Raw genomic sequence first — 14,231 nt, 5'->3', positions numbered from 1 at the left:
ACAGTGGCTGAATTTCTAAAGAAAAGCCCCCAGTGTGATTCCTGGCAAGACAATCACAGTGTTTGAAGTCTCCAGCCGTGAAAAACTGCACAATGCAAAACTATCAAAACATATGATATTCCCAACATGAAAAACAGAAAGGGGGCATGAAGGCTTAAATTGTATTAATAAAACCTTGCTGTAACTGGCCTTTGGCATGAAAGAAAAAAGCTGCCATTCAGTTCTCTAGCAAGGGCAAAACTTTTAAAGTTGAATTACTGAGAATAATAACCTTCCTTTCTAGGATTAAACTGCAGCTTAGAGCATTGTCCATTTAGAAGTTTACTTGAAAAAGATATCTCTTAGTATGTCTAAACTCTGTGACAAAAATAGGGAGCTCACAGCGGAGAATATGGGAAAAGAGGGACAAAAGGCAGGTATCCATTTCCTAGGGCACTTACCGGGAAATAGTGAAGTGGCCTCGAAAATCACCAACATGGCATTTTGGTTGCATGTAGGGTCCAGCCTTACATCAGGACAATGCTTATGGCCAAAACCAAGATTGTGTAAGAACAGAACTGCTGAAGTGCCCAACCGGAGCTCAAATAAAAGGCTTGAGTAGGAGATGGCCTGACAGTTGTTCAACTTGATAAAAATTTTTCTGTACCTTCTTTTCTTAAGTAAGGTGCCAGCAAAGTTGCAGGAAGACACCTCCTTACTGGTGACAAGTGTCATAATTATATGGGTGTAATTGTTGTCCATCCCTGCCTTAGATGGAACTTGGTAGCTGGATGAGGTCTTGTCCTTGGTCATCTTGTTCTTGTCCATGCTTGTGGCTCATCTGTGTGCCTTCCTGACAAACTCAGTTAGTAGAATCATTTTTGCCGTGCTTAGTAGTACTGCATCCACAAAGATGTTCCTCTTGTGTGAGTAAAGGGTTTGTGCTGAAAGAAACATGTGAGAGAAAATGTTTAAAATGTGAACAAGGGGGCAGCAGAGTTAGGCAGGCTTGCATGAGAATGTTGGTTGTGCACTTAATACTGTTTAACCACATGGGACTGCTGCTGTGAGCGAGTACTGTTTGTGCAACAGCTTGTAGACGGCTCTGCTTCGTAGTAGCACAGGTTGATTCTGACTGGATGCTTTCCTCTGTCACTTGTGCTTCACTACCTGCTCGTTTATCCTGTGATGTGTGACTGCGGAGTTTATTTACGTCCAGGACTCATCAGCACTGGGCCCAGACCTGATTGTCACCAAACGCAGCATAAGTAGGGAGCAATGGTCAAGAACTGTTTCCATTTCATGAAACAATGAGTTCCTTACGGGTATGAGAATTCCAGCTAGAGATCTAAAACATCTTAATCAACCTGGAGCAAATGAGAATTTTAAATACTTTCATCTAGCCTAGAAGTCAGCATCCTTACTGTTTTTCTGAAGGTAAGCAGGTCAGTAGAATGAGCAGAGACATTGTATGCAGACCTTCTGCCCTCAAGTCAGGAGCATTAGGTCTTCCAAACAAGATGTTTTCCTTTCCAGGACACAGTCAAGATATGTGGAGTTTTGTGTGCTGGCTTGGAGGAAAGAAGGCTAATTGGTGGAGAAAGTCTGAACTTCTTTTGCTACAAGGGCTACTTATAGCTTAATGACAATTAAATTTGTATTATTCCCTGATGTCCTCAGGGTTCACAAGCAGTAATTCCATTGTCCTTTCATATATAGTGGGTGAATGGATAACAAATGCTGATATTCCATGACAAAGAATAGAATGATGCTGCCTTAAGACTGCTTTACACTTGCCTCAGGCTCTTTAGGCAGAGGTGGAGGCTGTTAGGTTTTTAAACTCAAGATATGAGGAAGAAGTACCATTTAGAAAGCATTGGGAGGCCTGGAGCCATCTAACAGGTTTGAGTGAAACTTTCACATGCTACCAGATGAAGAAATAAGGTAATCAATCCAGAATTGTCTACTTTTATAATTTCAAAGTTGCAGCAGCTGCCCTGGATTAAATTCTCATAATCTCTTCACTACAGGGTTGACTTCTTTTTTTTTGTCATGAACCCTTTTACACTGCAGAGAAATATTTGCACTGTATATTAGGGAAAGTTTTCTCTTGCAAGGTGTTCAAGCTGTATGCATTCTCAAAAATAGCTAATGGGCATTTAGGGCACTTTACTGGGAGTATTTTCAAAAATGCTTAATTTTTTTTTTAATCCAAAACAGAATTATCCAGATAGATAAGCAAAACTATGAAGAATAAAAATCTCTAGGCCCACTCAAAGGTGCTATTGCTACCCAATTCTTTGCATGTTTCAAGAATGAGCAGTTCTGAATTACTTCTGAGCTAATGGTGAACTCTTATATCCTGCTTTCTCCCAGCAAAATGTCTAGGTGGCTTTATGCCTGAGGAAGGGCAAATCTGTCTCCCACCAAATGCCTCCTCCCTCATGTCATACTGAATGAAACTTGTAGCAGAATTGGAGGCAGTATCTATTCTTACAAAGACTGCTTGTGGTTGACCCGCTTTGTAACCCTCTCCACCCTGCCTGTGAAGGTGCTGGCTCACAGGAGACAAGCATTTCTCTTGAACTTCCCCACAAGTGGATTTTTTTTTTTTATGTTGGAGAAACTTTCTACCGTGAGTAAAAGATGACATGGTCTTTTTTTTTTTGTTTTGTTTTGTTTTTTTTTTTTTTTTTTTGTTTTGTTTTGTTTTGTTTTGCTTAGTATAAACATAGATGCATCTAAAACTTTCAGTGTAGCTTTAATTTGCTGTTCAAGACCAAAACCTTCCAGGACATTTGGAAGACGCAGCAAGGAAAAAAGAAAATGAGAAGTTACCTGTCGTGGTCCCAAAGGGTAAAAGGGTTCGCCACTCTCGGGATGTGTGGGGAAAATGGTGCTTTATTAAAGGAGCTCTGGCTTTTTATAGAGTAGGGATAGAAACTGCTGGAAGGGAAGGTGGGACTAGGGAGAAGCATGCAAATAATGACCACAAAAGGAAAGTATGGGTTGGTATTACCCATAAATGAGATCATAGCCATAAAAAGAACTGCTGCAATGCAGCAAGCAGGAGCCAATCAGGAACAGGAGTTACAAGGGATACAGAACTGAGGGATTTTTTGTGAAAACCATTTTGGTGTACAATCAAGGGTAAATAACAATAAATCCTGCAGTTCATGAGGGTAGAACATCTTGGTAATTTCAAACAGGGGTCTCATTATCAGGGGTGCCTCAGATCTCCTGGCAGATCTCCTGTTCTTTCTTCCATTTCTCGTAGTCTTCTTCATCCACAACCCTGACAGTTATTTCCCTGTGAGGGAAATAAGAGAAAGGGAAAGAGATGATGAGGGAAATAAAGTAAATGAGATACCTTAATTGTGTCCTTCTTATTCCTTTTCTCTTACCTATGTAAAGTGTTTGAATGATATTGAGCTGTGGAAGTGGTTCCCATCTACCTTTTTCTTTTTATTAGCAGCTGTGGTCAGCTGACTCTCCTGCTGGAGTAATTTTTGGTAAACTGGACAAGGTGAGGAGGAGAGTTAGCTACCTCAACAGTTTCCTTGATGTAGAGCTGAGCTTGTGCTAGCAATAACATATGATAGTGGCAATGGAATGGAGCATCTAATCAGATTCTGTGAACTGCAGTAGTGGTCCAACTGGTCCAGTGAGAGGAACTGAATGCATTTTATTTCTGCTATTTTTTGGTAGACACTTTTTCACAGATCTTGCAGCTTGATACACTGCTTAAAGAGACTATATACTCTGTCGTGGAGTCAGATAACAGCAATGCCCTAAAAAGTAGACAGCAAAAAAACTAACTGAAGCGTGTGCGTGGTTGGATGAGCAAATAGAAAACTGGTGGTCTGGATTGTTGTTAGAAGGAAATCTAGAAGAACTTCAGACTGTGAAGCAGAAGCATAGTTTCTATCCTTTGGTGAAGATTTGACCACTTCCATCTCAGCTAGCTACATGGAAACTCCCTGTGGGTGGCAGAGGGCCACCAGCAGTGCTGTGGTACCACATGTTTGAGGAGGTATGACTCATATTCATGTAAGCTACAGCTGTTCTTACACTTTGTGTGTTCTTTAGGTCCATGTGTGACTGAAATAATTCAATTTATCTTTTGGCATGCTCTAGTTTTGGTTGGGACATCATTCTTTTTAATCTCCACATCTAGGAACTATGAAAATGGCCTATAGTCCTTACTCTTCTAATTCTGAACAGTATGAGAAACAACACCTTGCCACAAGTTCAGAGTTGAAATCCTGTGCCAAGAAATGAGATTAGATGTCTTGCATCATGCCAATATAAATACTTAAGCTTGGAATATAGTAAAAGACATAAAGAACAACTTTTGGGAAGTCCTTGTTTCTGGATACATTCAAGGCAGACAGACCCAAACCTCCCCTGTGACCTAAACCAACCTTACTTTAGAAAGACTGCAGTATTCAGCTGTAGATGTGAAATTAGATTTGCAGATCACTTGATGCATTTTTTAAGCTAAAAATCTGGACCGAAACAAGGAACTTAATACTAATGAGCATTGACATATTTGGAAGCCACGGGTAAACCAGTTGAAACACTGGTTTTTGAGTGATGTGGCATATGTAATATATTCCAGACTATTACATGGGAGATCCCTTCTTCGTAGCTGTAGGCAGTTGTCCAGTTGTCAGACACAAATAAAACCCAAAACTTAATGAACTGAGTTCACAAAACCAGAGAAGTTCAGCCTAAACAAGGGATACTTAGTCAGAATGAAAGCTGAATGAATATATTCAGCTGTAATGGTAGCATTGAGCTGCTTCCTGTTTGGGAACACTCTTGTGTAGTACGAGAGATTGCCTGTAACACTGAAGGGTGTTAATGTAATGTTATTGCCTAATGGTGACTGCTTTTCGCTTGTGTCTTTTGAAGTGTTCCTTGATGCAAAAGAATAGTTTCCTAATGTATTTCACAGTGAGCTGTGTATAAAATGTCTGCACAATTATAGTATGCTTTGGATTGGAGGGTCTTAGTGAAACCTGACATTACTCTCTTGGAGTGGAGACTTCTGTGCAGATGGTGGCATTGTGCAACTTTTTGGTGTATTAGTTTTGTTTGGGTGGTGGTTTTTTTTGTTTGTTTTGTTTGTTTGTTTTTTGCTATAGGGGAACCCAGTGTTTTATAAAAGACTTCATTCGGTAGGTGAGCTCTGGGGAAGGCAATATTGTGTAGTGTTATTGAGAGGGAGAGAAGCCACATAGTTAGATCTCAGTGGTTGTAAAGCAGAACTATTTGTTCTTAAGTTGTCTAAGAGGAACAAGTGTCCAATCTGTTGCTCATAACCAATTCCAGCATTCTCCTTAGTAGTTTGTCTTATTGTCTGTTTATTGTGGTGGATAGAAGTTCCTAACAATTAAACTCAGCTTTCCCTGATGCTTTTAAGGCCTCTATTTCTTTTTCAAGTCTGGTGATTAATGGCTAAAGTTGCTTTAATCTTCTTTATAGCATCATCTGATGTATGTGTACAATGTGCTTGTTTCTTTGACTAATTGTATTTTTCATCCTGCAGTGTTTCCCCTCTTTCTTTTAAATACAATATCCTAAAGTAAAACCATCACTCTTCTGAGAGCTAGCAAGTCCAGAAAAGAATAATTATCTTATTACCATAGATGATTTTATTAAACGAATGTCAGCTCAACTGTTACTACAAATTATCCCATTAAAAAAAAGGAATATAAAGACCTCTGAGATGCATCCTTTCCTTGAATTCACCCACCTGCCTCTAAGTAAATTTGTTTGTGGTGATTATTTTCTTCAGAAACCCTTGTTTCTCCGAAGTAAGGACACCTAGCAGATTCAGGTTCTCATTGGGAAGGTAAGGGTAGTTATCAGTTCTGGACCAAGCCTGTATGTGACAGAGTCTTTATATCTGCTCCAGCCTGTTGTAGGAAAATTGAGACTGGCCGAGTGCTCAGAAAATTGCCAGTTTCAAATGTGCTTCATCAGTCTATATGTGCAATAACTCTCTGTTACAATGTTAACTTGATGATGGTTGTTGCTTGCTTGTGTATGAATCTTTTTGGAACAAATAACTTGATCTCTTGCATTTTCTGTAATTCTCTGCCTTTAATCGTGTTCTTCTCTTAAAGAGCTTATTGCTTCTGCTTCTATGTTCTTAATGGAAAAATGGCTTTTTAGTCAGAATTTAAGGATGAAGAAAATTAAGTTTCTGCAGTGAATGCAGTTCCCGCCTCTGCCGGCAGTATCCCCTCCTTGCTAAGCTGTTTTTATTTTGTCACCAGAAATTGTTTTCTCAATGTTCAGTTTTCAGTAGGAGATTAGCTACATGAGGAAGAGACAAGGGTTGTAAATGGTTTAGGAAACTCCTGCTGATCTATTCCCATTACATTTTTCACTTGTTATGTGGCTAGTTTGAAATGTAGGAAACCAGGTTCATCTCTGTCCTGTTGCTAGGTTATTCTGTGACCTTCGGTATGTCATGCCAGCTCCTTGTGTTTTGTTCTTTATTGGAGTTAAAAACCCCTATGGAATAAAACTCCTTTCTCAATAGTGGCTGTTATCAGTCTCAGAGGCTGTAAGTGCATAGGCTCTGAAGTGTTTCCTATAATAAGAATATCTAACTAATACTGCCTTTTGACAATCGTCTCTTAACAGAAATCATACATTTAAGAGGTACCTATTTTTCTTTTTTTGCCTACCGTTTTTAGAGAGAGAGGAATGTTACCTCTAGATGTTTTGAGAAATATTTTTAAAAACCCAAAATTTGAAATTTATGAGCCATGTTGCTATAGCAATTAGCTAGGCCAAGGTGTGCATTACTAGGCTGCCAGTGCTCTTAGATGGATGTAGACACGTGGCCTTCTGCTTTGGTCCTCAGAATGCCTCCAAAGCATGTGCCAGTAGCCTACTGATGCACAGCCTGTTGTGACTTATTGTTATATTCAATGCACAGCAGATTACAAAGGTAGGTTATTTGTTAGCATGATTTTCCAGACTGCTGCTTGAAGAATTTTAGCAGTGTCCACTAAACTCCCTAATGGATTGTTCAGAATGAATAAAACTCTGCTTGACGATGTTTACAAGAATCTCTGTGCCCACTGCTGATGAGTCATGGAAAACAGCATATTCCTTTGACTCCTGACTATGTGTGTGACATGCACAGAGTATTAGCTATGTGGGGCTGTGCTTTAAAATTAAAAAATTCATTGCTTTTATTTTAAGCTGTATTCCAATTCAGATGTTTTCATTATGTAAGGGAAATAAACACACACTTTGCTGTCTAGCTGCTCTGTCTTGCAGCCATAGCACCTCAGAGCTTGCCAGCTGAATAAGTTGCCCTCCTGATTTTCTTGACCTGTTGTTTCCCCTCTTCACCCTCTTATGAAAATTTGCAGTGACTGTTATTACCAAACCCTCATAAGATTCTTTCTCTTACTTTGTTTATTGGAAGTTCAATCATTTCCCACTACCCTTCAAATGACTGGTTCATTTGATTTTCACTCTTCTCATAAAGGCATGCAGAGCTTTCATGACAGCTGAGTATCTCTGGGGCCTTCTTCCAGCTGGAACATTGAGTCATAAAAACAATCTTGCTACTTTTGTGCATATCTGACAAGGCTATGATGTAGAGTAGCTTTGCTGTAGTATCTAACCTTATCCAGCATTCCATTTAAAGCAAACAAAATACTCTAAAATTTTTAAATTATAGCACCATAAACCTTAAATAAATTGGAGGTTTCTTTGTCTTTCTTTCAGTCAGTCTAATGTTGATTGTCCAAGACATTAGAAATTAACTTGGATGTGAGTTATGTTTTGAGGTTACTGGTCAAGAACTAAAGCGAGTGTCTTCAAATGTTTGCTCTCCCATCTCCAAGTATATGTGCCTGGAATTTAGCTGAAGGTAGCAGATTAAAGGCAAAGGTTGCAGCATTCAAACTGCTGAAAACCAAATGCTATGACTTTTTTTCTCCCCCTCACAGTTCTGTTCCAGATTACCTAAATAAACTATACTCTACTGGATCGGCAATTTTTGTTAAGCATCTAGAAGATGATTAATGTGTTATGAAAAATGTCATGATAGCTGGTTGAAGGGCATCTCTTCCTCAGAAATAGCAACAGCGTGGCAATGTGCCAGAATCAAGAACATTAACTTCACTGCAAGCTTTATCAATGTTCACTCACTGAAAGCAGGCAATAAGTCTGACTTGCTAGCTTCCAGCTTTTAATTAAGGTAATTAAACAAAATGTGATCTATTCTTTTTTCATTTATTTATAGATTTAATTACCAGTAGTTAATGAAGCTACAATTCTATAAATATATACTACTGACCTAGTGCTTCCAAGTGGGAATTTTATTTTAAGATTCATTCTTGGTAAATAAAGTAATGTTTCAGCGTTGCTCCATAACTTGTGTCTTGCAATACCATGGAACCAAACTCTTAATCTTTCTCATTGTATCCTCAGTGTTACTGAATATGATTATGTTTATTTAGACATTTATTATTCCTCAATGTTGTGGTTTAACCCTGGACAGCAACTAAGCACCTCACAGCTGTTCATTCATAGCCCCCTGGAGGGATGAGGGGCAGAATCAGAAGGTTAATTGCAAGAAAACTCATGGGTAGAGATAAAGATAGTTTATTAGGTAAAACAAAAGCCTTTGGTTTTTCAGAACAGATTAGATTTGCAGTGTTCAGCCTGTGGTACTCAAGCTGTTCAAGAAAAACTCCTATATAAAGCCCACGGTATGGGGCTGGCACTAGAGTTATGTGGGGGATGCTGAATAGATACAATCCCAACAAACAAGCTAACTTAGACTACAAACACTCATGTGTTTGGAACAAACCCATGAAAGTGGCCTTGCTGAAACACATGTGTCTCAGTCTGAAGAGACTGGAATGTTTGCTAAAGAGGATGACTTATAAGATAGACCAAACTTCTCTCTCTCAGCAACTATAAATTCAAAATTAAGGGGGCTTTAATCGAGGAAGTGTGGAAAAAACCCAGAAGAAATAACAACCCTTTATTAAAAGATATATGTATGTTGGCAAAAACAGTAACAGAACACAAAAAACTAGACAGTAATCCTAGGAAAAAAAAATGGGTTTGAAAGAATACTTCTCTGTCCTTTAGCACAGTCCTAATCGTGGCCTGCAGGGGGCGCTGTTGGGTCGCTGAAGGTGCAGGGCCTGCAGTACCCGGTCGTGGTCGGCAGGGGGCGCTGTTGAGCTCCAGCGGTCACCACGTGGGGAGGGGGATCCAGAGGGAGTGGTCCTGGACCGCGGGAGGAGCCAAGGAGGAAACGGGAGGCCCTTCCCTTAGTGGGAGGAAGAAAGGAAGGGAAGCAGTCCACTTCCACGGGACTCACCGCTGTCCCAGGTGACGGCGTCTCAAAACTCCTCCCTTCTCTCCTGCGGGCAGGTAACTCTCCGATGAAACACAGCAGATTCGGGGAGTGGGACAGTCAGGCAGGTTGAAGCCAGCAGGATGAGAAGTCGAGCTGACCAGGATGAGCAGCCAAAGAAACCAGACCCCCAGTCCCCCTCCCCAAATGCCTGCATGCAGACCCCACCCCGTCTCACTCCTAGAGCCAACAATGCAGTCTGCCCAGTTCTCCGTCTGGGCGGCCCGCTCCCCAGAGCTTCTCTGATGACCCATTAGCCAGGAATTCGGCTAGATCTTTTGTAACGTTTATCGACTCCCTTCCCCCTTTTCCACTCAAACTCTGTCTTTCCTACAGTGGGGGGGGCAGGGGAAAGACAAATTATCCTGAATTCCTAACCTATAACAACATGAAGTTTTCTGTAGCCCAGTTGTCTGTCTCAAACAGTGTTCATAACTGGGTATACCTCAGGAGGAGGAAGAACAGGGCAGGAATATGGTGCTTTTCCTGAATACCAGAGATGCAGCATGTAATTCAATCCGCTGCTATGTGAAAGCTTTGATATGTGTCCACCACTGACCTACTTATATGGTTGTAAACCTGTAAGGATAGATTCTTTTAAGCATGCTTTTAAAACCTGATATGTTATTAAATCAAGGACTATACCTAAGTAGAATCACAGAATCAACTGGGTTGGAAAAGACCTCTGAGATCATCAAATCCAAACCTTGATCCAACACTGCCTTGGTTACTAGACCATGGCACTAAGTGCCAAATCCAGTCTCATCTTAAAAACATCCAGGGATGGTGAATCCACCACCTCACTGGGCAGTCCATTCCAACGTGTGATTACTTTCTCTGGAAAAAATTTCTTCCTAATATCCAACTTAAACCTCCTCTGGCACAACTTGAGACCATGTCCTCTTGTCCTACTGCTGGTTGCCTGGGAGAAGAGACCAACCCCCACCTGGCTACAACCTCCTTTCAGGTAGTTGTAGAGAGTGATGAGGTCTCTCCTGAGCCTCTTCTTCTCCAGGCTAAACAGCCCCAGCTCCCTCAACCTCTCCTCACAGGACTTGTGCTCGAGTCCCTTCACCAGCTTTGTTGCTCTTCTCTGGACCTGCTCCAGCACCTCAATATCTGTAACGGCGGGGCCCTTGTATAACAAGGAAGAAATGCTGCCCCTCGTGGTGATGTGAACAAAGAGGCTTTATTTCAAGCTCCGTGTGGTTTTATTCCTTAATACCATGTGACTTTCTTAACCAACCAGTTTACTTATGTTGGGGCATGCTCTCTTGGGCTCTCTTACTTCGGCACATCCTTTGTACCTTTAGACACGCCTCCCACAAATATCCTTCCTGCCCTGAGGGGCCCAGAACTGGACACGGTACTCAGGGTGTGGCCTCAGCACTTAAACATCTTTGAGCAGGAGGGTAAATATGTATCTTTTTATGAGTGGCTGTGGTAGGTGAAAGAGGTATTTATAGACAGCTTTAAGTTCTTGTTTGGGGACGGGATGTATTGCAACCTGCTTCCTGTTTATAAACATAACAAACTCTTCGATGCTTTGTCCATGAAGACAAAGTGTGGTGTGATATGACAAAGTGTGGTGTGATATGACAAGGTATGGATAGACTGGGAAATCAGATGCTGGAAAGTAGTGCCGCAGAAAAGGACCTGGAGGTCCTGGTTGACAGCAAGTTGAATATGAGTCAGCAGTGCCCTGGCAGCCAGGAGGGCCAACAGTGTCCTGGGGGGCATCAGGCAAAGCATCATCAGCCAGTTGAGGGAGACACTTGTCCTGCTCTGCTCTGCACTGGTGCGGCCTCACCTTGAATATTGTGGCAGTTTGAGACACCCAATATGAGAAAGATATTAAGCTGTTAGAGTGTCCAAAGGAGGACAATGAAGATGATGAAGGGCCTTTTGGGGAAGCTCTATGAGGAGTGGCTGAGCTCACTTGGTCTGTTCAGCCTGGAGAAGAGGAGATTGAGGGGAGACCTCATTGCAGTCTACAACTTCCTCGTGAGGGGAAGAGGAGGGGCAGACACTGATCTCTTCTCTGTGATGACCAGGGACAGGACCTGAGGGAATGGCCTCAAGTCGTGAGGTTTAGGTTGGATATCAGGTAAAGGTTCTTCATCCAGAGGGTGGTTGGCCACTGAAACAGGCTCCCCAGGGAAGTGGTCACAGCACCAAGCCTGACAGTTCAAGAAACCTTTGGATAATACTCTCAGGCAAGTGATGTGACTTTTGAGGAAGGTTCTGTGCAGGGCTAAGAGTTGGACTCGATGATCCTTGTGGGTCCCTTCCAACTTGTCATATTCTCTGAGATCATCATATTTCCAAGGACTGCTGAAGTTGACACTGGTGGTAACTCCCCCTAATGCACTTTAAGACAGCTCAGAGAATTTAGAATATAATTTAGTTGGGAAAAGGGAAAATCAGGCTTCGAGAGAGTGAGATGATTTAGGGCATTTTGGTGTTTGCATTGTACTTCAGCTCTGAAAGCTTTTATTAAAAAAAGAAAAAAAATGAACAAAAGGATGACATAGTATTCCATACTAAATCTGAAAAAATTTGCAGAATGAGACTTCTGTATAGTTCTGTACTTCACCATAATGCATCTGACTCTCCGAATGACCTTTCTAAACTCTTCATGCGTATTTAAAGAGAATTTTCAGAAGCATTTGGTGTTGTCTTAAGTTTTAGTGTGTAAAAAAATTCTACTTACTTCCATGGGGCCATGAAAATAAAATCAATGTTGAACGTTGTTAAACACCTGTCTTGTAGTAAGCTTACTAAAATAATGTTCACTTTTCTTCTGAGCCACAGATGTACTTACTTAGACTTAATACTCATCTTTTACTATTCTGCTGTGTCTGCTTTCCCATAATGAAAGCAAGGAGCAATCTATAGCCTTTTGAAACTTCTATGGGAAACAGTGATTGAAATCTTATGTTATCCTTTGTACAATTTCTAGAATATTAGACTTTTTGAAAGTGTTTTATAATGTGGTGGTTTTTCTTCTTATTAGAAATTTGATTAAATTATTTCACAGAGTTCAATGGCTCCTAACAGTGGCTATAAAATCTCATTGATCTTAGATTTTTATTGTGTATTGACCAAAAAAAAAAAAAAAAAAGAAACAGAACAGGAAATAGCCATGTCCGTTCCAACATGGACAGAGCATTCTTTCTGCCCTGTTAAAAGTATTCAGAGAGGGGAAAAAAGCAGGAAAAACATGTTTGCAAAATTATATTGATTTTTAGAGAAAAGCTTGAACCATGTTGTTCTGTGAACTGTGCAACACAGAGCAAAGATTAGTCCTTACTTGAAAGCTTTTCATCCAAGGGATGAAGAGACTAGAGAAAGAATAACACAATGGGGAAAGACAGCACAAGGTAACTGAAGGATAGTATTGCTCAAGGTGAAATCTTATTGTTTGAGATAGCTAAACCTAAGCAAAATGCCAGCTTTAAGAAAGAATTATACAGAAGTAGATGCATTTTATGTAGCATTGTTATAGCTGGTCCTTTGAAATTTTTACCTTAGTTTGAAAATTGATCACTGAACAATAGCATGATATCAGATTTTTTTTGTCAAATTCAAGTATAATATGGTTTTGAGAGATGTGTGGCTTTTTCTCCCCAACTCCCACTAACTTCAGTCAAAACTATAGGAAATTCCTACCTTTCAAAACTGTCTTTTATTATCTTGACATATTACCTAGTGAAACCCATATTGTTATGATTCTTCTGGAATAAAAAGCTACATACTATTTCTACCATTTAGTCTTTCTAAATGAGTGAAACTTAGCATAAAACCCAAAAATCTAGTATGTTTTGGTATCTGCACGCAATGACTTATTTGAGGTCTCAAGAGATGAGGTCCATATATTATGGGATTTTAAAATAATGGCTAAAGGTTTTACAACTATTTTAACCTGAATACTTTGGTGACATGACTGTGGTGTACCCAGGTATGAATACACAAGGGCAGATAGCCAAGTCCTTAAAAAAAGTGAATGTACACACTCAGTCTAAGTAGGTTGGAATCTACTCCAAAGAGACATCTAACTTTAAGTCGACATTGAGTTGAGGAGGTTTGGAATGGTGAGCATGTGGCAGCTTCCTGCCTTTGAAGGCAGCTATGACTAGAGGAAGAGAGAAGGCTGACTTGAACAAAAGGGTTTTTTCTGTAAAGTACCAAAAAGGAATGCTGCCCTAAAGGCAAAATGGAGAGGACCAGAGAAATTGATTGCAGGACTAATATCCAGGGATAATAGTCTCATGTTGATACTCTGGAAGTCTGTACTTGAATGTTGCTTGGTGGAGCTCAAGGAACAGGATACCTACAGATTTGTGCTGTGCAGCTGTAGAGAAAGCTGTACTCTGGATGGGGATTTATAGTGCTGAAAGCAAAGGAAAGACAGGGCAAAGCTGTAGTTTAGGCAAATGTGAAAAATACCACAGTCTTAGGACAAATATTCTTTGTGGTGCAGGAGTGATTTTTTTTTTAACTGGTGCAAAACAGGGAAAATGAGAAGTCTTATATTCTAGAACTGTAAGATACTGTCATAATAGTTTAGTATTATCAGCAATGAGTAATCTAAAAAATAGTCTTTAGTGGCTAAATCAGATGCAATGTGTCTTTAAAAAAAAGAGTTAAAGCTATTTGGAGTGAACATTACATTTTTTTGCTTCTTGAGAGGAAACATTTTTAGTCTGAATCAGTTCAGCTTCAGCTTCTAGACATGATGTTTTGCTGTATTTTACTTGTCTGTGGAAAAGAGATATCTGATGTCAGAAATTACTTCATGGTGTGGGTACTGACAGATCTTGATTGAGTAGCCTTTTGGTGG

Source organism: Pseudopipra pipra, chromosome 3 (genome assembly GCF_036250125.1).
Source record: "Pseudopipra pipra isolate bDixPip1 chromosome 3, bDixPip1.hap1, whole genome shotgun sequence".
Classification (NCBI taxonomy): Eukaryota; Metazoa; Chordata; class Aves; order Passeriformes; family Pipridae; genus Pseudopipra; species Pseudopipra pipra.
Note: the sequence above shows the minus strand (reverse complement) of the source record.